We start from the raw sequence: 26,800 nt of genomic DNA, 5'->3' as shown, positions 1-26,800 counted from the left end.
AAGGTCAAGTGCCACCCACGGGTACCCAGAACACAGGGCACAAGTCGAAAGGAAAATAGTGGAAGAGACTGTTTATCGTATGCAATTCACAATGACGTCACTGAAGGTGCCATGCCCTTATAATAATCCTCACTTAAAATATGTATGGCCTATTATACAACTACAACAAATTAACATAACCACAAAGGAATGTGAAAAAAACATGTTTTGGTTTTACTTTTCATATATAGCGTTTGTTTTGGGGTTTTTCCACATATAAATTCGTAACCAAGCTGAGAAAAGACTCATTTAAACACACATGTGAAACTTTGAAATTGCGTTTTTAAACTACATGTAGTAAGTACACAAAATGTGCTGGGTCTATTTTTAAAACACGTATACTTGCTGTTAATGTGCTGGCATTAGTTATCTAGCGTCAAATCACTTCACATTTACAGTTAGGTATGCAACAGAAGGGCTAGCAGTGTGAACGTCTCGGTTCCTTCTCTAAAAAATGATTAAAACATAACCCCTTCGAGGGCCATATTCACAAATAAAGGGGATGCTGCCAGTGGGAAGGTAGATTTAAAAACACCCTGAGGCCTGTTTGTTTACAGGTGTTCGGTATTAGCAAATTCAAGCAGCTTCAGTGCTGGGACACAAGGTAAATACTTCTCAGCATGGGGTTAAGGGGAAGGATGTCCCCTTTCTAAAACGGGTGGGAGACTCTGCACACCTACGTGCACCTCCAAGTTGTATTTGGCAAGCACAACATGTATCCAGGAAGCAGCAAAATACAGCTAAAGCCTCCATTCATTCTGTTCCCAACACTCCACCCTCGATATAGAAGATAGAGGGGATGGCGCCCAGCAAAGTAAAAGTCCAAAATCTAACATGCACTCTGTGAAAGGGTTAATAACACTTGGTAGGAAATAATTACCAACTTTTGCTTGATTCTCCACTTCCCCCAATTTTCACCCTTCCCCCAATTTTCACCCAATCTGCTTTGCTAGATTCAGAAGAATATATGACGTTACAACGAATTCCGTTGCAACGCATGCCTTTACCACGCAGGCGTTACAACGGAATTCGTTTACCACGCATAACATTTACCACAATTACTAGCGTGGTGACGTCATACGTCGTTAAGAGAAAGCGGAAGTTTATTTTCTGTTTTCTCTTAAACGACGCTGATTCCCGACGTGACTTCAGGTGAGTTTCTTTTTTGGGGGGGAGACCCCCCCAAGCCCCCCTTTTTTTACTATTTACCTTTACCACAAATACCTTTACTACAAACCTCGTAGTAAAGGTATGCGTGGTAAAGGCTTTCGTGTTAACCACGCATGCGTTGTACTGCATGCGTGGTTAACGATTTCGTTGTAAAGGCTTCGTTGTAATGGATGTTTCCCGATTCAGAACTCTTTGTGCATTTTACCCCTGCAAAACAGGAGACAAGATCCACTTTAAATATGGTTGAATTTGCTTACCCATAATTGGCTTATGTAACTTTCGTGTAAGGCCATAGTATATGATAAATAAAATACACAAATGGCATGGAAAGTTAAATGCCACTTGTGGACTGCAGCCTTTCTTATGCCATCCCCTAAAGAGGCAGGGAATACATGACTTCAGGACTACCTTGTGTTTGCCAGACTGCTGCAGCCTAAAAGTAGCTTTATAAACCTGTCAAAATAACTATTTTTGACAAACAAGAAACACTGCTTTTACATATTACTAAGACACCCCTAAGTGCGCCTCGTTGCCCACAAGGTAGAGAGCCTGATATTGAAAAGTGGATAATGTGCTGAATTATTATTATTATTATTATTATTATTATTATTATTAATAATGAAAATAGGCATGTTCCTCCAGTGACTAGAACCCAAAAGCTATTTTCACTATAAGGGTGTAGCTGAATACTAGAACATGTCAAATTACAGATTATAAATTTTAATATGTAACTTTGACAGGGGGCAGACCTTACCACCCTTCTGTGGGCAGCACCGCCAAAGAGCTTCCCCAGCCAACCTGCGAAGCACCGGCACCTCCGAGCTCCTACGCCCACCCGAAAACTGCCTGCAGCTGGGGCCCTGATCTCCACAGACCTGGGGGCACATAGCTTGTTCTACTAGGTGGTCTGGAGCAGCAGGCGCGCAACACCCATTGGGCTCACGGGGCTTCAGCCCCCCCGTCGTGTCTGTCAGCCCGAGCGGAGACAGCTTGGCGAGCATCAAATTGCAGCCACACCCGAGTACTTAACAGGTCTTTAAAAGACCATTTAGTTGTAAATGAGGCTTTTGTAGTGTGTTCACCCCTTCCTACAGCCACTTTGTCCGTGGTTGGAAGAATTAGCCCTCCCCAAAATATTTTCCAGCCCAAATTTGGCTCTAGTTGCCCGCCTGGTCTGGAGTGCTGACGACGTTCCAGATGCATTGAGGAGGATTGGAGTCGCCTGTCAAGCTAAGATGGTGGCTCTGATGTGAACGAAGTGGCGCCTACAACTCGCCAGACTGCTACAGCCAGGGCTGCATCGCCCCTGTGGATAGCGGGGAGATAGCTTGCAGTGGGGGCCATCCTCATTCATTGCTCTTTTTTTGCAATGCATCGCGGATCCCGGTGGCTCCGCTTACTGTTGCCGGCACTGGAGTCCGGTGGCCCTGCTTTCTCGCCCGGCGCTAGGCATACCCGAGCAGCCAGGACTGGTCCGCTTAAAGGGTTGGAGGAAGTGCAGGGGCTGGCTGACGGGTGACCACAGAATGAGAAGGGCATTAAGACTGAGGGCACAGCCGTGCTGCATCAGGGGTGATCAAGTCGCCGCCGAGACAAGATGGCTGACCCTAAGAGTTCTTCCCGTGAGGAAGGAATAGATCCATTGGAGCATGGATCCTTGTATGCCAAGCTCACTGCTCTCCCCACATTGGTCGCAGTACCTGAGCAGAAGATGAGGAGACTGCCCTTGGTGGAGTCCACGATTGGCCCTCCCCCCATTTTGTTGGATTGCCTACATCACAGACTTGGTGGCCTCGCCCGCTCGCCTTCGGCGGCATGAGAGCCCGATGGCCCGCTTACTTGTTTCTGCAGATGACTGGCCAAGGATCATCCAGCCAGTGAAGATCTGTAATTCTCGGGGATTCGAGCTATGTGCCGGGCATGGCTGGCGCCTGAATAGCGGCATCAGCATTAAAGTTATATTAGACTCTGGAGCCCAGTGCTTGGGGACCTGCAACACTAGTCCAGTGATGGGGAATTGGGGACCCCACTGGATCTGCTTCTCCCTCCACCTTCCCACCTACTGCACTTGTTTGACATGTATGGCTACCTCCCTTGCCTGGGCACATGGCCAGTATACAATACAGGGCTAAAGAACATACCTGCACAGTGTGGCTGGGGAGGATCTGAGTGTTGCGGGCACCCACCATTGTTCAGTATTCTCTTTTGGATATTATCTGGGAGTACATTTTTTGGGCTGGCAAGACTCTCTCCCCTAAGAACTTTCCGTAACGGAACTGGTTGCCCTTATATAGGGCGTTAGATTATGGCTATTGCCTATTTAAGTCTGGACAGGGTGCACTTTTGTCACAGTCTGAGGAGGGTGATGTGTTTATTTATATGGTTAGTTATGTGTTTCTGTTCCGTTTCTTTCTTTCTGGGTGTGGGCATGGTGGGTGGAGCTGTTGGGAGCAACTGGATGGTGGTGCTGTGGTTGTGCGACTGACAGGGAGAGCGTTTGCACACAGTTCCACACACATTAATGCAGCAATTTCTGACCACATCCGAGTGGTTACCTGCAATGTGCGGAGGCTTAATATGCTGTCAAAGCGGTATACTGTGCTAGCATGCATAAAAAGTAGATAGGAGCAAATAGCTTTTCTACAGGAGACACACTTGACTGACAGTGAGGGCAGGGCTCTTAGGAAGGGGTAGAGGGGGCAACTGTACCACACAGCCTACTCTGCATTTGCATGGGCACCCTGATCTGGATTAGTGCCAAAGTGCCTTTCCAGTTACGTAAAGCTAGGGGGCATTATGTGTTGGTAATGGGAAGATTGGTTGGTAGGGCACTACTGATTGTGTATGCCCCAAATACCGAACATCACGCTTTTCTGGCTGGCCTGACAATCTTGCTCACATCCGTGCTGCATTACCTGAAAATAATTGACAGGGACTGTAATTGTGTGGAGGACCCCCGCCTGGAAAGGTAATACCTTCCAACAACCAACACCTGCCACACAAACCATTTTTATAGCTTTGGTGTCCTCGAACAGTGTGAATTGCCACCCTTGTAGCAGTGTGATGGCTGGTAGTTGTGTAGGTACTGTCACTGGCGGCACAGCAGGTGCAATGTATGGTGCAAGCTGAGGTGACCTCCTGACGAGGGCCCTCGCACTTATTTTGTTGCAAATTAAGCACTGCACACAATACTTCAGATCCGCGATCCATCGGGCTGGGTCGTGTTCTCACAGGTAGAGATTAATGGGGTGTTCACCAAGTATTACCATTGTATGGTGGCTGCAGAGGCGGACATACTGCAGTATATCGCAGACTCACCCTCACTGCCCTGAGCCTCTACACAGGGGAGTGAATAGATGCTGCGATTACTGTACAGAAGGTGAAGGGAGCGATCAAGGAGATGGTACAGGGCAAGCTCCTCGGTTAGACAGGCTCCCCATTGAGTTCTATGCTACATATGTAGGGTCACTTGCCCCATAACTGATGGAAGTCTCTAATGGGGTACTAGCGCAGGGTATGCTCCCCCCATCTCCGCATGATGCAGTAATATTGCCCTTACCCAAAAATGTAATGATGACTCCACCAGGATATCAATTTAAGATGAGAAATTCATTGGAGTAAGCAGGTACATCTGTTTGCTAGCAAGACCACCCTTCAACTGCTTCTCTCACTGACATTCCAAAACGACCAAACGTAAGACAAAGATCTGGGACTGGGAGATTCCTACCGCCGTCTTTCTATTCTCAATGTGGATTACAAGCAAAATACTGGTAACCCGGATTCTACTTCACGTTCGATTGTTGAAACACACGGACCAGACGGGGTTTGTACCTACCTGCAGTGCTATGCCCAATATACTACAATTGATCCAAGTTCTAGATGAAACTTCCCACCGGATTTCCTACTACTAGCAGTGGATAGCCAAAAGGCATTTGGCTCCATCTGCTGGGATTTCCTCTATGCCATCAAGTGCAGGTTGGCTTTAGGCTCCAATTTGTCAAGTGGATGTGTCTGTTATACACGGAGCCGGTGGCAATGGTCGGACAGGGCCTGAGATTTTGGACGCCTACCAGGTCAAGTAGGGTACCACACAGGACTGCCTGCTTTCCCCACAATTAAATGGAGCCGTCAGTGCTGACTATATTGCAGGGGAGACATTATAGGGGGTTGCAGATTGCGACTGACAATCTATATAACTTGTTGCATGGAGACAATTGCACAAGCATCGGGAGGAGTCTGAAGAGGGCACTTGCGCCCCTCTCCACATTTGGGGTGATGTTGGGCCTTTCTGTCAACTGACATAAATCTAGTGCCTCTCGCTATACCCTGGCCTCAAAGAACCACAGAACATGCAGGCCACGCCATCACTGCGTTTTGAGCACACCACCATTAAATACCTGGGCGTGGCGATTTGTAGAACTGTAGAACTATGATTTGAGGGGAATACGGGTAAGGCGCTGACTGCGCTGCGACACTCAGTCCCCTTTTGGAATACCCTCCCCCATCAGTGAGTGGTCTCGAAAATGGTAGTACAGCCGTGCTTTCTATACTTATATTCTGCTCCGCCAGTAGAACTTCCCAGGAGGTTCTTTCGAGAACGAAACAGCATTTTACTAACACTATGTTGGAGCTCATCCAGACATCGAGTAGCCCTGCGGAAGCTGCGGCTCCCGGTGGACAGGGGGGGGGGGGGGAATGGTGGCCCCAGATTTGGAGCTTTACTACCTGGCAGTACAATTGCAATGGGTGTCTAGGTGGTGCGCCTATGTGTGGGAAGCTCTTGGTACAAAATAATGTGGTCTACCGCCCCGGGATCTCCTGACCCGAATCTTGCTGAATCCTACCCCTGCTGTGATGGTACATAACGAGAAAATACTATCTGAACAGCAAGGCATGTTAAGGCCAGGGCACGGTAAAGGACGTGCACCAAAGCCCCTTGTATTTCAGAACTTCCCTTACTGTCCCTTAGATACTGGCCCTCACTGGGGAATTGGGCATGCTTACATGTCTTGACCGAGGTGGGATTCACCATATTAAATGCCCTATACATGGGTGGGTGAACTCCCCCCCCCCCCCCCCCCTGCCCGGAACTACAAGAATCCTATCACCTTCTGGTTGAGTACTTACTTTCATAAGGGGCATTGACCGGCAGGGTGCATGCATGGTGGAGCTCGGAGTCCTCTGAACCTCCGGAACACGAATGCCTTAGTTATTTATTCCTCATAACGGGGAAGATGAGGGCAGTTACCTTTCTTTATAGGACCCTTTTAAAAGGGAACTTGGCAGACTACCCTACACCAGCAGTTGGTGGCAGACATAGTGCCCTCTTGTGATGAAGTGCCTGTAGAAAGATGTTGACCTACACCCCTAAAGTGTGGCACAATGCTAGGTTTAAATTAGTTCACGTTTTTGTTTTGTTGCACAGAGCATATCTTACACTGCTCCAAATGCATGCTCTGTTCCCCTGGGCACCTTCAGCATGCCCCCAATTGGACCTGGGCTGGATCTTGATGGTGGTCTCTGCTGGAGTGAGCCCTGGCCCCTAAGTGCTGTCCATGAGGTACTGGGGGCCATAAAAGTGACCCAGAGAAGCTGCTTGAAAAGCTCTGAAAAGTTGGGACATTAAACGTTTGGATTTCCAAGACCCCTGGAGCTGTTTGTCCACCTCAAGTAATATTCCACTTTATTAAGCTTCTTATGGCCTTAATGAAGTGCCAGGGCAAAATCTTGATTATTATGAATAGATGTATACAGACATGGAAAGGAGGTGATATATTTTATCCCACATGGCCAATGTAGTGCTTATTGGTATGCTTAAGTAGGCATTAAGAGGTCTCAAATCTATGATTAGTCATACAATAGCCTATGGAGCACTTCACATTACCACCTTTTCCATATGGAGCTGTTGGAAAACGAGGCAGCATCTGTGAGGCCTGCACAAATAACATGACACATTTGTCCTTCACTGGGAACCAAACACCCTAGGGCAGCGCCTGACTCTCAGAGGGTAGCGTTGCAGAGCAGTCTGAGGCTTACTCAAGGGAGGTGGTGTGGGCTAGTAATCGCTATTTGCAGGTGTGCAAAACTAACACTCAATAATTGATTGTCCAGTCTGTACTTTGCTTTATAAAAGTAAGAGTACATTTATTAAACACACACACCACTCAATACTATACACCAATTTACAAATATACATAAGCTGATGGAATTACTTTGTGACATTGCATAACCTCTCCACCCCTCCCGCAGGGGGGGGTGGGGTCTAGTACCACCACTCCCGTGTATGCACATCCCAATGCAGTTAATTGGTCTTAACCTGGAGCGAGGGCCCTGCGCACTGGCACCATCCCAGTGGCGACCTCCCCCATTACCTCAACAAGCATTAAACAGGCTACACCTGCCTTGGTGACACATGACCCTGACTGAGCATCTCCTACTGACCATACAGTATGCACCTCTACATCTTAAGGGCTAATAGTCTGGGGTCTTCACCTAAGCGCAACAGCAAGACTACATGTTTACGCACACTTTAGAATGACAGTACTCAGCACATTTGGATATCATTAAAAATGCATTGCAATTACAGCCCCTAAAGGCATCATAGATGATCACAGGATTAAGTTGTAAATACCGTCAAACACCCTAGCAAGAGTGTCTAGCCACTTAAATCCCCTTTGCTTATGACATGACCTTACACCAGTACTTCACATTGAACATCAGTCCCTCTATAAGAAATAACCCTTAATAAATGCATTTCAGTGCAATTACACTCTTCACCTCCAGGGGATGCCCTTCTCCAGACATCACTAACTCAGCCCTTCGCTCCTTGATGCAATTATCAAACCCCCCTCAGCTGAAAAACAAAGTCCCAGCCCAGAAGGTGTTACATGCAGGTTGAGCCTTGGAGCGGTTGATTCCTTTAAATCCCCAAGACACTTGGGGTGGGACTTTTCATCTTCGCGCTGGGGGAGACTGCGTTGCTCCTGGAGCTCACCCGGCACCTTTGCACTCATGTGGTGGTGACCCCGTCCTTCTGGGGCCACCACAAGCAAAGAACATGATGTTATCCTTTGCAGACTGGCCCTGGCCTGCAAGGCATTGTGGGCTTTGTTGCATACTTGATGAGTAGCTCTCCCACCGCTCCGGGGAGAGCCGCGACGTGGGCCTCCGGCTGCTTCTAGGGCCTCGGTGGGGGGCCCGGTCCCACCCGGACCTCAGGTGAGCACAGATGGCTCGGGAAGCCCACCCCGACCGCACCTCCTCTTTTCTGGGGGCCGGTCCCCCCCGGGCCCCTCGCACCGCTGCAGGTCTTCCCTGGGGGGCTCCGGTCCCACCCGGGACCTCCGCTTTCCTCCTTGGTTGGAGGGCAGCCTTGGGAGCCCACCCCCAGTGTCGTGTCCTGGCTCAAGGAAGACAGACACGATTATATATTTTATAAGGAGCTTTATTCACTGCATCCTTCTCTGTCCCTGTCCCTACTCTATCTGGCCCTTTCCTGTCACTGCTCCTCCTCTTCCTCCAACCCCTGGACTCCTCCCATCCCAACTACTAGAACGTGTACATCATCACATCTCCCCCTTTGTTAACAAAATAACTTTAACCATTCCTAATCCATCTCTTCAATCAGTCGCTTTGGCTTGAGTATGTCTCTTCGTGGTCGGAGACGCGTTCCAGCATCTGCAGGCGCATCTTCCTTTGGCCTGTCAAGTCTCAGGGTTGGACTCGGTTGACTCAGTCCGTCAACATCTCGTTGTGCTGACTCCCTATCAAGTGTCTCTTTCATTTTACGGGGAGATTGACTTCTATCAAGTTCATGATTTTCCACTCAGCCCCATGAGTCGGCAGACAGTCTGTTTGGGCCACAGGAATGTGTCTCCATGCATGAGCTCAGATTCAATCCGGTCTTCAAGCATCAGTAATGTTGAATCAGTGACGGACCTGTCCTTGGTCGATCTTTCTGTTGTCTCAACACAAACATCTTTGACCACAGGAGCGCATTCTTGAAAATGTGAGACGTGCATGAACTGCTTGTTCTCCGATTCCACAGTTGTCATGGTTTCTTTTTGCTGTGGGACTACTGATATCTCAGCGCGGTAGTGGCAGTCTGTTCTCCATTGTGACACTTGTTTTTCTAGGCATCCGCTTGTGGTTTCACTTCTTTTACCCATTCGGTCAGGGGCATCAGTGCTCTCGTGTTCCCGGCCCTGCGTTTTGGACGATAGGGCATTGCCTGATAAGACATTGTCTGAACTGAGTGTCCTAGTTCGGTTTTGTGACTCATTTGCGGGCTCTATTTGTCCTATCTGCTCCCACTCGTGTTTGTGAATGTTGAACTCTTTGCGTATGGGGGCATGAGCAAGTACCATTCGCGTCCCCTCTTGTCTTCGTGATGCGGATCCATCTTTGACAACACACCTTGTCTTCTTGACGGAGTGAGGAGACGGTCTTTTCCCACGCCAGTGTATAGTGTCCCATATGATTGTCTTTCTTCTGAAAACCCTTGGAGTCAACCTCGCAAACCCCGTCAGGGGTGACGGTACCCTCCTCAGGTCCGGATATGACTGCAACGGACAGGACAAGTTGCTTGACGGGGTGATCGATTGTTCCGAGCCATCGGCTTGAGATGTGTTGCTTTGGACGGGTGGAACATTTTCTGAGTCCAATGTCCGCTCAGGTGATCGATGCCATGGGGGTTGTCGTAAACTTGATTCCGTTGATCCGAGTGATCGTACTGACATGTCTTTTGAATCAGGGAAGTCTCTTGCTGATTTCCTTCGGGACCCTTCTGTCAAGTGTGTTTTGACTGATATACTTCTTGAACCGGTAGACTGTGACGAACTGCTTTTAGAGTCAGAACTGTCTTTGGGACATTTCTTGTGATACGTCTCTCGACATGTCTTCCACGCTGTTTCCGTGGAAAGATTGTCTGACAACCAAGCGTTTATTTCTTTTGTTCGATCCCAAGGCCTTTTGTCGCTGTCCCTCTCATATAATGTTACTTGTCTCCTCTCAGTTCCCTCATTTTCACGGGTGTCCTGAGTGTGCTTGCCTATCACTTTCTGGTGTCGGAGTGAATCACCCAGTTTTGTGAGGTCTCTTTCTTCTTCTCGCTTGTTGGGGGCCCTGGTGTCTGTGTCCTGGGAGTGGTGTTTTCTTCGGCTACATGTTTCTTCTAACTTGTCTGTGAAGATTGGTGACCCGCGGGTTGCTCGGGTGTGCTTGTGTATCGACTCCCAGAGTTGACATGACTGGTCCGGTGTTCTGTGGCTTGTCTTTCCTTCACACTTGTTGAGCAGGCTGACATCGGTTCCATCCATGTGATCTATCCCACTTGACTCTTCTTCAGAATAGTTTGTACCATTTGTTGAGTGACTCCTTGAAGTTGAATAACTCCCTGAGGTTATGTCGGTGGGGCTGTCATAATCCTGGATCATCCCAGTCTTTTGTCTTCGCGTTGTTGACTCAGAGTATTTCATGTCACTTTGTCTCTCCCGCTGTCTTGTCTCTAGTCTACCTTCGCCCTCCCTCTTTCTGGTTTCGGTTACCGCTTGGATTTTATGCTCTGACATGAGGGATGTCTCCTTTCGCTTATCTTCCTTTCTTGCATTGACATGCGATTCTCTTGACAACTCTCTTGTTTCGGCTCGCTCTCCAGCTGTAGCCCTCCTAATGATTTCCTTTAACGAGAAATGCCTTTGAAGTATCTTGCGCTGTGCGTCTGGTTTTGAACAGCTCTCAATCGCCTGGAGGCGGATCGCTTCCTCATTTGTGAACGTATTGAATTGACAGTATCGTACCAACTTTTGTAACCTCGTTATGAGGTTTGATAATGATTCCCCTGGTTCCCGCCGTGCTGTATTGAAAATGATGCTTTCATGATCGACATCTTCCTTTGTGGTGAAATGAGCACGTATCGTCTTTTTGAGTTTTCTATATGTCCCTGTGTCCTTTGCTGGAAAGGTTCTGATTAGGCGTCGGCCTTCGTGACCCACCAGTTGAAGTAGTAATAGTAGACGTTTGCTATCTCTTCGCTCTCCGGTTACGTCCGGAAATGCATCCAGTGATTCCAACCACCAGTTCCATTTGGGACCCAGACTCTGGTTGCCGGTCTGTGTCACTGGGGGCGGCACTTCAATGCAGGGGTTAGATGTATGTGTTTCTTCTCTCACTAACATGATGGTGGAATGTGGTGGCATGACAATGTCACAGGATTGTTCCCTTTGCTTCCTGTCTTCTTTTGCCGACCCTCCTCGGCCGATAGTCTTTGTTTGGTCATTTTCTTTGATTTTGATAAGATTCGCCGCTCCCGGGTGACTATTGTATGTTGTCTGTTGTATGTATATTGTATGTTGTCCGCCCCTGGCACAACTGTCTCGGTAGGCTTCAGTGAGTTAAGCTTGGATCTCCTGAGGTTAAATGGCCACCATTCAGCTGTACCATGCGCGACGCGTGTCTCTGTGAATTCCCGCGTTCTTTGATGTTGCGTGCTAACTGCAGGTAGCCGGTGTGGCTGTCGCAACGATACATGGCAACGTTGACATCATCTTCTGTCGTTTTGTTCCAGACTAGTGCCGGTTGTCCAGCTACTTGGTTGATGAGGGAAAGCTTCACTGGTGTTTGTTTCTGGTACTATCTTCTGCCCTCTTCGGGGTCCTCTGCACTTCTGCCCTCTTCGGGATCTTTTGCAGGACTGCCCTCTTCCGGGTCTTTCGCAGTACTGCCCTCTTCGGGGTCTTCTGCAGGACTGCCCTCTTCGGGGTCTTTCGCAGGACTGCCCTCTTCGGGGTCTTCTGCAGGACTACCCTCTTCGGGGTCTTTCGCAGGACTGCCCTCTTCGGGGTCTTCTGCACTTCTTGCATTTACTCGTGATTGTTTGTGCCTATTTGCATCATTTGTGCTTGCATGCTTTTGTGTCCATTTATCTTTTGCACTCACCAGTGCTTGTTTGCTTGCATCCGTCACGGCTTGTTTACTGATATAGTCGGGCACTTGCCAACGTTTGTTTACTATTCGCCAATGCTTGTTTGTTGTTTTTACTCTTGACTTGCTCGTGCTTGTTTATCATTTGTTGCTTGCATTTACTTGTGCTTGTTTATTATTCCTTTCTTGCTTTGACATGTGCTTGTTTAGTTTCGACGGTTCATGTGCACCAATGCTTGTTTGTCACTGGAGCGCCTGACCTCAAAATGGCCGCTCCCGAATTGCACAGGGATGTCACTTTAGGCTGCCTGACTCCAAGATGGCCGCTCACTTGAAACTTCCATCCACCACGAGGCTTGAGGCTGCAGTCGATTTCCAGGCTCGCAGGGCTCACACGGCACTCACCGGCAGCCTTCCTGGCAGGCAACAGGTCTCCCTCAGTCTCTCTGGCGCCTCTTGTCCACTTGCACTCTCAGGTAGGCTCGGGGTCAGCTCCCGATTTCTTTTAATTGTCTATATGCCGTTCCTCAAGCATCGGGGGTGAGCTCCGACTTTCGGCAATCTCGGCACGGGGCTTCTAAACTTCCCCACTGCTCTCCTCACCTCTCCAGACGGTCTCAGCCTTCAGGGCTCTTCCGTAAGTCTGGGGTGGGCACCAAGCTTCTTCATTAGCCTCGCACGGCTCCCGGGCTCACTTTCACTTTTGGGCGCCAAACAGCGGCGGGTTTAAAATTTCATTTAGCGCTCGACTGCGCTCCTCTCACACGGCTCCACGCGATCGCTGTATCGCGGAGCTGGGACACTGGCTGCTGGCCTCTTCTTTTGGGCGGCAGTTTCCTCGGGGCACATACGTCGCGACCGCGACTATTCTTCAGACGATGCCCCAGGGACAGGACGCTGTTTCCAGGGTTCTGGGAGAGCAGGCTGCTCATCCCACCCTCGTCGCCAGTTGTCGTGTCCTGGCTCAAGGAAGACAGACACGATTATATATTTTATAAGGAGCTTTATTCACTGCATCCTTCTCTGTCCCTGTCCCTACCCTATCTGGCCCTTTCCTGTCACTGCTCCTCCTCTTCCTCCAACCCCTGGACTCCTCCCATCCCAACTACTAGAACATGTACATCATCACACCCAGCTGCCCCCACTGGCTCCCCGCGCGGCCAGCACTCTTCTGTGCTGCCGCGGGAGCCGGCTGATCCCTTCTGGTCTGCCTGCTCCGGCGGGCAGACGCGAGGACTCCCGCAGTCCTCGCGGGACGTCGGGGGAGTGCGGTGGCACTTGCCCGGCCTCCTCCTCTTCGCTGGGGCCCGGCGATGGCGCTCCCCCCCCATCCTGGCACTTCGGGGCCCAAAGATGGGGTCCCGGGCCCCGCCTCCCATCTTCTTTTCAGGGGGGGCGCGACGGCGCATCCCGCGCCGCCTCCTCACACGGGACCAGGAGTTGGGCTCCTGGGCCCCTGTTCCCGCACCTCTTCACGGGGAGCGCGACGGCGCTCCCCGGCGCAGCTTTCAGCGGGGGCCAGGGTGGGCTCCTGGCACCCCGCGGGGGCAGCATCACAGGGTGCGTGACGGCACACCCCGGCTTTACTTCTTTCGAGGCAGCCACCGGGACCTGACCCACCCCGGGGGCATCTCTGAGACCAGCGGCGGAGCCCCACGCCTTCGCTTTCCAGGTCTCCAAGAGGGTGCATTCTGCAGGGAGCGGTCTTCTCTGGCTCCCTGCGCCAGCCTTTCGCCTGGCTCTCCTCCTGCACCTCTCTTCTCCTTGCGCAGAGGCCACTGCTTCTGCGCACCGGACATGGGATCTTCTTCTGGCGCTGTTAGGGCCAAGGGGGGCAGTCAGGGGGTACCTCCTTCCAACTGCCCATTGCCAGGCTCCAGCACCTTTCGCCTCCACAGACCACACCCCAGAGAGAGCTTCTCTTGCTGTGCAAGTACTTTTTAAAAGTTGAGTAGGGGGCTGGCAGTAAGTCTCTGTGTGTCCTATCAAACAGCGACACATCACTTCCCTGCCCCTGCTCCCTCCTTCTTGTCCAGCCTCTGGGTTTGGTCAAAATGGCGTCGTCCAGTGTCTCTGGCCACATGGCCTCTGAAACCCAACTCCTATCCCCCTCACTGCCTTCACGTAGTTCAGCTTGGTAATTCAGCTTGGTGCCTGGCACCCAGCAACAGCAGTTGATGGATTGTCTTGTAGCTCCACCTATCTTTTCTCCTTGGAGGGAAGATCTTCGCTCTAGGAAGAAAGGTCGTTAATCTAACCTGCCATGGCCAGACCCCAGCCAGGGACTTAGAGAAATATGACATTTCTGGACGACCCAAAAGCAGTACAAATATGACTTTGGACTCTGCAGAATACTCATTTTCACATCCGCTACACTGGACTGTAGTGCGTGTCTGGAATCTGTAGGCTATGTGGAATGCATTTTAGCCATGGGCCCCACATCCCCATAGGGGAATAATGAAGTGAAAACACAGTAAAACACACTGAATTTCCCTGGCATGTTCCTTCCCAGGGTATAAAGCCTATTCCATGTCACCACCCAATTCTGCATAAGTCTTGCCACACCATTCACTCTGTAGCTGCTCTTGGACTGCGCACGCTAGGAATCTCCCCTGCGCAGCCCCTACACGTGTGCACACGCATGTACAACCGTGTCTGCATGTAACCAGCACGGTGTCCCATACTCCAGCTGCTGTGCAGCGGCCTAGTCAAGTCAGGGGTACACCAGTAAAATCTCCATGCAGTCTCCTTCATTATGAGTTCACTGTGGGTGAGTCCCAGATTATGAGGCTCCCCCACAGAAAAAGCTCAACAATTAGGTGCTCAAAAAGCAAAAAATCCGGGCGGCCCATAGTGTCAGAACCACCTTCTCACAGGGGCAAATGTTAGGTCACTCTGTAAGCACTTTTTGTTGTACCCACAGTGACTTGCCCCAAAAAGCTATTTTCACTGTGAAGGACTGTAGCTGTCATATGAGAAAAACTAAAGTTTAGAATAAAATCTTAACTCTGGTTTGGTAAAAGCTACCAGAACAATCCAAACCCTATTATAAATAAAATCCAATTCAATGGTGGAGTCTGATTTTTAATAAGTATTTAGTAAATATGACTTTTAAAAAGTTAAACATTTTCTGCTTGAACCTCCAGCAGGCTGGCCTACTCTCAGATGGCGCTGCCAGTACTTCCCCTTAATGAGGTGTGAAAGCTGCTCCACCAGGAGAAACAATGGCTTTGGCTTTATGGCAGAAGACCTGGTTATGAGGCATATGACATATCAGTTCAGGAAGAGCAGTTGAGGAGGGTTCAGGAACTTCATTATCTTGAAATGGACCAGGGTGAGGTCTGCTCATTCAAAGGTAAGTGTAAAGGCAGACCTGGGGAAGAGAAGCCTTTTATCACCTGGGCTCTCTGTAGCCAGTATGACACCAGCTCAGTGGTTAGGGGACCTGGTCCCACAACCAGTTTGCTGTAGCTGAGGAGGAGGAGGAGAAGGCTTATTTCACTAAACATACCCATGGTTGGCACACAAGCCACCACCAATGGCAGAAAGATAGTGCCACCATGGAATACTTTGCAGAAAGGTAAACAAGAGGTGCTGCAAAAGTGGGATTGGTTGTCCATTGGAACATTTTACTCATTATTTCAGGAGTGTCCAGGAATTACCTCCTCCCACTGGCTACTAAATCAGACAAAAGTGGTACCACGCCCATGGCTATTCAGAACACGTTCTGCACCTGCAGAAGAACAGAGGGAGACTGGACCTGCTGTTTGAGGCTGTTTGGATGCCGGAAGGAATGGGCCGTCCCCCACTTGTACCCAGGAATAAAATGTGTACTCCAGTTGTCAGCTGACTGAAGCTTCAAGAGACCTTTTTCCAGAAGTGTCCAGCTAACCAGTAGCAACTGGACCGGGACTGGATCCTGCTGGTGGCCTCTGCTGAAGTGAGTCCTAGCCCGTAAGCCCTGCTCCTGAGGTCCTGGGAGCCTTATGCGTGACTAAGAGGAGCAGCTCCAGAAAGTCTCAAATGTTAGGCTGTAGCAAATGTTTCGACCTCCGGAGCGTCAGTGGTACATTATGGCAAATGTGTCTGATTTCGAAGGGATACAACTTCATGCCTGCTTTGCTGGAAGATATTGAGCTCCACAAAAAAGAGTAAGGGCCTGATTTAGATCTTGGTCAACAGGTTACTCCGTCACAGCGGTGATGGATATACCGTCCGCTGAAATATGAATCCAATAAAATATAATGGGATTTATATTCTGCGGATGGGATATTCATCACCATTCTGACAAAGTAACTTGTCCGCCAAGATCTATATCAGGCCCTAAGTCTGAAGGTAGACGTCTTGACAGTGTGATCGAGTGAAAAGTATTTAAAGACTTCGCATCTGTGATTTTCAATTCCTCCTACTCTGAGCTTTTCCCGCCTTAACCAATGGCTAAAGCACAACCTGATCCAATGACTATCTGTCTTTGAGAGGACTCTGATTGATACAGTCCGCAACATTCCGCACTGGAGGTTTTCGACTTCCACTTTTGAGTTTAAGCCAGAAGGTAAAGTCTTTGTTGGGATGAACTGGGGCACATCCATTACGACGCAGTGTTTACACCACACTACCATTACAACGCTGGTTTTACAACGCAAGCCATAACCACGACTTGCGCTGGAGGGCGCTCTAGGCTAAGGAATAGTAGATTTACTATTCCAACACCTTCCCTACTGTACGTAGACTGGTGTTGGAATAGTAAATCTTACTATTCCTAAGTCCAGCACCCTACAGCGCAAGTCGTGGTAATTACTTCCGTTGTAAAACCAGCGTTGTAATGGTAGTGCGGTGTAAACACCGTGTTGTATTGACATACAACCGGATGAACTGCTTGGTGTATCCAACATGTGCTCCGTGGCGGGCGGGCGGGCGGCCTGAAATAGTAGCTTGATCCCAGTCAAAAGTGAATAGTGGCTACTGATTAATGCTTTACTTTTTCTTGGCACTTTTTGCCTTAGTTTTTTCAAGTCTCCAGTTCCCCTTATTGGATTTTTGTACCATTTTGCTCATTACATTTTCTCTATTTTTATAAATTGCTTGTGGGATTTGTATTGTGTTATACTTTGACTTTGTTTTTGTTGCTGCAAAATATTTTACACATTTACCTAAGTTAAGCCTGTCAGCTTTGTGCCACAGCCACCAGGAAGTTGAGCCCAGGGTTAAATTATTGATACTCTGTTTCACTCTGACAAGGTTGTGGCTTTATTCCCTGTGGTGGACTCACATTACTTCAATTCATAATCCACATTCTTACACCACTAAATACATTGACTAAGCCAGGAGTTACTTTTATTCCTATCTATCTAATGTGCTTAAAAGCCAAGTAAAATGGATATTTGTTTTGAATGTAACAACATACCACCTGGAAAATACTGTTTGTTATTTTTATGACATTTTATTTCCCCCTACTAGTTATTGAAGGACTTATATAGCTATTCTGAAGCGAAGATCATAATCAACTCCCAAACTGTAGGATCACTACAAATTGGCCAGGGCACTCGACAAGGGCGTCTAATGTCACCAGCGCTCTTTGCATTATTTATAGAGCCTCTTTACTATGACAAGATCCACAAATCAAAGCACTTCAAGCTCAAGCTTTTTGCAGATGACATAATTTTATATCTGGCTGCAGAGAAGAAAAATATCTTGAATGTCTTACATTTTTTTTAAATCTTTTTCAGATTTGGGGGGGTTGGGGGGATTAATCATTCCAAATCCGAGATTTTGCTCTTTAATTGTTCGGACCATTTGATATGCGGAGTCAGGTGTGTACGACCGTCTCAATTAGATATTTAGGGGTATATGTGTAACACGATTCTTCGCACTTATATCAGCTCAATTACGAATCCACAATCTCCAAGGCTAAAAATCTCTTAAAACAGTGGCAGGCCAGAGTTAGAGTGCGATTTGCAGTAAACCTGCTGTTGTGGTCCTTTAACATACTGCTACTATGTATGTATATATACTCCGATATATATGCTGTTGTTTGGCTGAAAAACAATAAAACAGATTTACAAAAAAAACAGTGGCAGGCCTTACCACTCTCTTTGATAGAGAGAATTGCTGTATAGATGTCTTTTTGTTTTTATCTTTTCAAATGTATTTTTAAAGTTTCTTCCAAATTCTTTTACAGTTAGAGCACATATTATGTTTTTGTCTGGCCTGGCAAGAAACTTCGTACAAAACTTGAGACTTTACAGCTATCTATTCAAGAAGGTGGTCTTGCACTTCCCCACTTTAAAAAGTATTATCAGGCAGCGTTTTTTGATTGGTGTACAAGATCAGTCACTAGATGTGACCTCGGAGGCAACTTTCACTTGAAGCAAATGCTTCTAGAATCTGACTCCCAGCTTGTTCCATGTATTAAAATTCCCATGGTCCCTAAGCTTAGCCAATATAAAACACCTCAGATTATTTCTGATAGATTTTTCCAGTTGAAGGGTGAATATCAGTTTATCCCCTTCCATCCTGAAATTTTAATTACACGTAGTGGCGTTATAGGTCCCCACATAAACCAAAAAGATATAACAACTTGGAGAAAGGTGGGGATATATTGCTTTAAGGATTTCCTTATAGAAGGCACAATGAAATCCTGGCATCAAATTAAATTGACTAATCCAGGAACCCCCTCTTCATTACCTTTTTCCTTTTTTCAATTCCAGAATTTCTTAAGCAAATATCAATTCACCCTATATTCTCTCGTAAATCTGATTAGCTTTAACTATTATGTGAAAGAGACCCGAGGGGTAGGAAACTGGTACCCGATTTTGCTGGATCAATTGCATGTAAAAGCTGTTCCACAAGTTCTACAAAAGATTCAAAGTTCTATAGGCTGTAGGGTAGATATGCAAACATGAAGAGCATATAACATCTGGGCGCATAAAGCCATAAGATGGGCCAACTTCGAACGTATGTTTTTTTTTTGCAAGTGGCAACTTTATTATACCCCATCTCGTCTTCATAAAATGTACCCTTCTGTCTCGGGAGCATGCTTTGGATGTAATTGTTACAATGGGGACTTGTTTCATTTTTGCTTTTCATGTCCAGTTTTAATCGAATTTTGAAGCAATCCTTCTATTGGCTTAGCAACAAGCTCCTAATAAACGTAGCCCCTGAACCGGATGTACGTCGTTACAACGCATGCTTTTACAACGCATGCCTTTACGACGCAAGTCTTACAACGCAACTTTATTATACCCCATCTCGTCTTCATAAAATGTACCCTTCTGTCTCGGGAGCATGCTTTGGATGTAATTGTTACAATGGGGACTTGTTTCATTTTTGCTTTTCATGTCCAGTTTTAATCGAATTTTGAAGCAATCCTTCTATTGGCTTAGCAACAAGCTCCTAATAAACGTAGCCCCTGAACCGGATCTACGTCGTTACAACGCATGCTTTTACAACGCATGCCTTTACGACGCAAGTCTTACAACGCAAGTCGTTACAACGACTTGCGTTGGGGGGCGCTGGATAGTGAATAGTTTAATTTACTATTCCAACTCCAGTCCCCGTGGATAGTAGGGAAGGTGTTGGATAGTAAATTAAAACTATTCCCTATCCTAGAGCGCCCCCCAGCGCAAGTCGTTGTAAACGTTGCGTTGTAATGGTTGCGTCGTAAAGGTACTTTGTTGTAAAAGTTGCGTTGTAAACGCTGTTCCCCCCTGAACCGATTACTGTCCTTTTAGGAATTATCGATGCACTTAGAATATCCATTTAACAACAACAGTACATTGTTATTGCATCACTTGTTCCTAAGTCTCTGATCCTGCAAAAATGGAAAATCTCTGAATCCCCAACCTTTTCTCAATGGTCACTTAAGATGTCTCGAATTGAGGAGAAGGAAAAATTATATTCACAAAGAGTAGGAGCTTTAGGCACATTTTTTTAAATCTGGGGTAGGATGTAAGTTTGTGTTTATTAATATCGTTGAAAAGGAAGCCCGGTACAATTAACTGCTAGCAAGGCTATGTTTATATAGGTTTTTATTTAAGTAAAATAGGTGGCTATTTATTATTTTTATGCATATCAATGATATCAGTATTTTGATGAATTGTTTATTTATGTTTGTTTTTACTAACTGCAATAATAAAATTTAAAAAAATACCACCTGGAAGTGTCACATTTAGGATCTCTGATTTATCCATATTAATCTTATACCAATAATCTTTTAATTTCTGGAATTCTGGAGGCGGTTTACTAAAGTAGCAGGAAATGTAGTCAGGAGGGTATTGTCAGCAAAGTATATACCCCAAATATTCCTCTCTTTGCATATTTGACTGGTAAATGGCTCTATACTTAAATCAAATATGAGGTACAAGGGGCGGCCTTGTCTCACAGCTCTTTGCAGTGGTGAAACTACCAAAGTGAATCTGTTCAAGATAATTCTAGATTTGGGATCATGATGATGGGCTAATATCATCTTAATGTATCTCAGTCCCAATCCATAAGCCCTCAGAGAAAAGTGAAAAAAGACGAATCTGTGCAACATCAGGTGACAACAAGACTGACAGAATGTTTTCTTTCTGGCCTTCTCTACCAAATGGGTCACACTTCTCATGTTACCATCTATCCTTGACAATGACGGACTGGTCTGGGTCTATCAAACCGGGAAGCAAATGGTTTAGCATAGTAGTTAAAATGTGTGTGTTTTATTTCGAATCAATATCCGCCCGTACGCTGAGATTGTCTAAAGCGCATGTTACGTGACGAGCTGGGCTCGTCATCAGCGTGCGAGGAGGCTACGCCATGACGAGCCCAGCTCGTCATCAGCATAGAAGGGGTTAATAAGGTAATAGGTTTATAGAAATAACACAGTAATTGATTTTTACCTAGTATGGAAAATTGGGTTGTTGGTTGAGGGGGGAATGAGCTCTTCTCAAGCAACAGCCACAGTCCTTGTCAGGGTGAAGCACAAAAGTCATTAAATTAACCTGTGCTTAACCCTCTGCCGGCTTGGCAAAAAAATCAGTCAGGCTTAACTTAGAGGCAATGTGTAAAGTATTTATGCAGCACATAACAAGTTATAAAGTGAAAACACAACACAAGAAAAATCCCACAGCAATGTGTATGAAGTACACATCTTGCATTGCCAGTCATCGCTGGCGGTCGCTGTAGCACGAAGAGTTGTGTTCACTGGAACTTTGCGTTGGCCGTTGGTACAGGCGACAAGATTATGGCACAAACAGTCCCATTCGCCATCATAAGTAGCCCAAAATGTCAGGATTTCTACTTTGTTTTCAGAGGCGTGGACTCTGAGGCTAACCAGGAGCCCAAGAACCTGGGCGCATCTTGGGGATCAGGGACTCATTTTTGCTTAGGCCATCAGGGCTCAGGCAGGTCCAGTTTGAAGTCCAGGCAGGTCCAGTGCGGCAGGTCAGCTGGGTAGTCACAGGAAGGCCTCTGGAGCTTGCTTTGTCCTTGTAGCTCTTTAGTATCTACCCATCATGTGCTCTTGGGGCGAGAATAATGCCTCTGTAGGCTGCCCACTTCCTCCACACCATGGCATATTTCTGAAGGCAATCCAAGGCCTCATATACTGGGCCCTCTAGATGCATGCATTGATCCAGCCCTTCGCGCCAGGACACTACTGAGAGAGCTTGAGTATCCTTCCAGTGATGGGGTATGTCACGTTTTACACAGATAAAGGCTAACCCCAGCAAAGCCATTGTATATCGATTACTGTCCAGGTCAATATACATATGCAGCTTGGGGTACCTAGGGAACTCCCACCCTAAACCGCACCTCATCATTGACACAACCTCCTCTCAAAACGACTGAAGCACCCCACAATCCCAAACCAAGTGACATAATATCAGCTTAGACACAATGGGGATGCAATCAAGCCCCTCTTCCAGAGCCTAGATATAGTAAAGTAAGTCCGATGTAGGTACTGGAGCTGGATATGGCGGTATTGTAACTCAATGGCTGCTGTTTTAGGTGCTGCCATTGAGTCCCGTCGGCCCGCATCCTCTAAAAGGCCCACATCTACCTCCCACACACCCCAAAGGTGTCAGGGGTATTAACCACCAGGGATTTGTAAATCCAGGATATTTTATGATCCGGCTGTTTGTCCACCAGCAGTTTTGCCACAAGCGGACCATATTCCAGTTGGTCCTTGAGGTTGCTCACATAAGGCAACAACGCATGCCGCAACTGCATATAGCTGAAAACTTTAGCACGATGTAGGTCAAACTCTGCCTGAAGATCCATTAAAGACTTTTTGTCTACGTCGTTCATCATATCTACCAGGTCGAGATATGCCAATCAGATCCCACCGGCAGTAGCTGCTGGCGCTTTTAAAAATCGGTGAGGCATAAAGGTAAATATAAAGTTCAAGGGTGGGGGAGATTGGTGCAAAGAGGATGTGGCCAGGTTCGAGTCTCGGTGTCGGCTCAACATCCTGTGATTCTGGAAAAATCGCGTGGACTCCCAGAGACCACAAAATATGCCCCTGTGTAATGTAACTGCCAACTTGAACTGGTGCTCATGTAAAGTGCTCCAATACCTTCAGGTCGACTTTGAGCTCAATAAAACTCAAAAGGTGCAAATAGGACATGAAGAATTCCTTCATTCTCAAACCTTTTGCAGAAAGACGTAAACCCACCCCGCTGCCAAGAGTAACCTTGCTCTTGACATTGAAAGCCTGATGCGCGCAGGGAGGCATGGATGGGCCTGCACCCTTCTCGATATTACACATTGCCTGCCAACACGTCAAACACGAGTCACAGAACCCCTTCTACATCAGTACAAGTCCATAATGCACAGTTTTCCACTATTTATCCTTTACCTAATACCTGATATTTATACAATAGTCACATAACTGCTATTGGCAAAATTAATATCAGGTTGATGTAATTTGTAACCTGTAACTCGCTGATCCTCTTGTAAAGCATTCTGATACCTCCGGGTCAAGCCAGCGCTATATAAAACTTTGCAAATAAAACATTTTTAAAAGTCTGTATCCGCCTTGCCAATTTTCAAATCTGTTAGCTGCAGCTGACCCCACACAATACATTGTCTAGTTTAGGCACCGAACCTACCGGACTATCTTACAAGCAGACACTGGGCGATTTCTCCTTTATGTCTAATTCCATGTCCGTAGAGATTTACACTTGGCTGTGTTTATGGCTCTATAGTGATGGTGTTTACTTTGGGAAACTGGAAATGCACATTTTTGGATAGAGATGTAACTTAATTCCAGGAGAGCCAGTGTGGTGGGTGTGTGGCTTGGTTTAGGTGGTATGAACAATATTCACAGCTTATCCCCGTAGTTTCCAAAGAAATTTGCCTTCATGGTTGGTTACAATAATAAATAAAGTACCAAGAAAGTTTGGTAACAAGAGTACCAGCACCGGAAATATAGCCTTTCGTCCGTACACGTTAGGTAAAATGAGGACATTAATTTGGATACACTCACGCCTGTTATGGTGCGAAGTGGCAAAGCTGCACTTAAAAGAAGCAAGTATTATAAGTAAGGTTCCCTGTTTTTTAGTTTTTGCTGATTTTTACAGATAAATACAGACAGAAAACATTCATTTTCTTGTTTGTATTTGGTTTAAAATGTGGATATGGTTGCTTTTTGAGTAATTCTAAATACTGTCTGCCATGACTGCCAGGCCAATAGATGTGTGGATTGATAGCTAAGGGGGCTGAAAAAGAAAGGAATGTTAGTAAAGAGGCTTTAACAGCAGTAGATCTGCACATGGGTGATACTGAAATTTTAAATATCTTCACATAAGTGAACTGATATATCTTCTGCGGGTGTTCACAGCATTGAAACCTGGCAGACATTCAAGGATGAGTGCTTATTTATTGGTTAAATAAATGTGGAAATATACACATTTTTCCATAACATCCAAAATAAATATGGATAAATGCAGATAAAATTAGCAAAAAATAAAATGGAAAAATACAGATGGAAATGGCCAAAAAATAAATACCACAAAACTGGGAGCCCTAATTATAAGAGAGGATTCTCGACAGCCGGTGCCTCTCTAAACAATGCAGATCAAGCTAAGATGGAGTCAATTTGGCCGACCGCTCCAGCACTCCCGCCTTCTCAGATCGATGCATGATGTATAACTGGATATGTCACAACTTTCTTGACTTTTACTTTAGAGCCCAACTTGAGCCCACTCCAGCCCCACACATCCTGTTTTTTCAGACAAGACTTTGGTCACAGCCACTAGAACTATGCGACAGGGGAGGACCGAACATATGGCATATGTAGCAACAAAAGGCACATTTTGCAGCTCAATGCGGCACATTTTGTGACTATATCACTGCATTCATTTATATTTTTTACACATGAGCACTATCTAAGCATTGTCATGACTCACTATTCCAAGATCCAGATTGCTTCATATAATCCAATAATATATATCAAAAACAAAAACAGCTACTCACCAGGGCCTAGAAACACACTCTGGGCAGTGGAGACATCACTCATCATGTCACAACACCGCAGCCTGAACTCACTGCTATAAAAACAACCAATCAGTGCCTTGCTCTCATGCTGGTTTTTTCAAATCTTTATTTTTCAGTTTTACAAAACAACACAAAATTAACAAGTCAGCAGACAGACGTTTGCATGATGTAAGGCACAGTACACGTGACACAATGTGATTGTAACACAAATAATTCCAGGGATACAGGACAATCAAAATGCCCAGTTGACAACTAGGTCTCCCACATGTGTGCCATAGAACTCTGTTTTTGCTCATCGTGTTGGGACCACTGTCAGGGTATCAACACATCATCACCCATGACGTAATTGTCCGTTGAGATCGTATCCAAGTCAGGGTCTAGGAGAGAGTCGATCAGGGCCCACCAGTCAGCTAGGTCATCATTCACCTTGTTGTCCTATCTATTGAGTGGGTCTTCTCTGCTGAGGACCATTCCAAAACATTGTTATGCCACAGCACACTTCAGAAGCCTAAAGTATGCATGTCTGGTTTGCCACAGTAACAGACCTGTCTATCCCGACATGCGCACCAGGCTTTAGCTGCTGACAGCAAGATCGACCAAGCACTGTCCTACCCAGACATGGGTAGACATAAAAAATACACAGCGTCTGCGGTAAATAAATAATCTATGGTAATTTTGCATTTTGCAACTGTGACTGCAACAGGGGTGGCTGGGCAATGCTCCCACGCCCTAATGAAGAAACCGCCACTGCCCACAGGTGGAAGTCCAAGAGGGCAGACACCTGAGGGAGGACGATACTGCCCACAGGGGCATCTCGGACATAGGTCTGCCTCCAATCCACTTTGTTTTATTCCACCACAAGGTAAGGACAACCTTAGCCGCAGGAAGGCCCCGTACAACAGGTGGAGCAACAAGGTTTCCCTCATCGCCACTTCTCCAGCGCATAAGTCGAGTCATGCTCTGGGTCAATCCACCACTCATGGACCACCACCAGATGGGCTACACAGTAGCAATTTTGAATGTACGGGGTAGCAATGCCCCCATCATATGTGGATTTATAGCAATTCTGATGGGCTATACAAATGACTTCCCCATCCCACAAGAAACTACACAGAACTGCATTGACTTTCTGCAAAAAGTATTTAGCAAAAGGGAAATTCTGCAGCGTATAAAGCAGGCAATGGCACCATCTTGAATATCGCCAATCTACCCAGCAGGGACAGTGGGAGGGCTGACCAGTATTTCACATCAGCTGTCGCTCTATTGATTTAAGGCTCAACATTCATTGTCCATGGTCTCTGTGGATCTCGAGTGACATCCGCATGGGGTGTGCCCACAAAGAATACAGTAGATTTATGTTCGTTGAAGTGGAGACCTGAAAGCTTACCGAAAGTACGACGGATCTGTTTCAACCATGGCCCGACTTGGTGCAATCACTGAGGTAAATTAAAACATCATCCACTTTGATAGAAAATGATAAGTGAGTGTTTAAATCACAAACAGATTCAGCTAATGTCCAAAGGGAATTTTTTGTTTGATATTTTACTGATTATCTCAGCCCCTTGTGATGATATTAGACAGGGCACGCCCCATTTGTGTTGTTTAACTTTCTAAAAGTGGTATTTTATTTTCAGAAACGTACCTTAAAATCTGTCTTTAACGGAATATACTGGCTGGACATTTGAGAGGGCACTGCTATCAGATAATGAACATGTTGAACATAAGAGAGTTTGGATTAGAGAGTTTTTTGAGAATAACATTGGAAGCGCCCCTTCTGGGATGATGTGGGATGCATTTAAGCCAGCAATGAGAGGGGAGACATTGCAATATAGCCTTACTAAGCAGAAAAAAGGGGCCGCACAAATTAATCATTTTATCAGAAGCTCGCAGATCTAGAAACAGAACTAGTAAGCAAGGTAGCTAAGGGAGAAGATCTTTCCGCAATTTTGATTTCTATTACAGTTATTAAAGCTTGTTTATCTGACTTCAACGCTGAAAAGACAGCAGGGAAATACCAGGCCAAAAGGCAAGACTGCTATGAATTCAGAGAAAATGTTGGTAATTTATTGGCAATCAGGGTCAGGCAACAGGTCGCATTAGGTCATATTGAACGGGTTAAGAACATGAGGGGGGAGGTTGTTACAGACCCTGGGGATATCAGAGAGGCTTTTAGAGAGTTTTATGAGGATTTATACAGCCC

This window comes from Lissotriton helveticus, chromosome 6 (assembly GCF_964261635.1).
Source record: "Lissotriton helveticus chromosome 6, aLisHel1.1, whole genome shotgun sequence".
Taxonomy (NCBI): domain Eukaryota; kingdom Metazoa; phylum Chordata; class Amphibia; order Caudata; family Salamandridae; genus Lissotriton; species Lissotriton helveticus.
Note: the sequence above shows the minus strand (reverse complement) of the source record.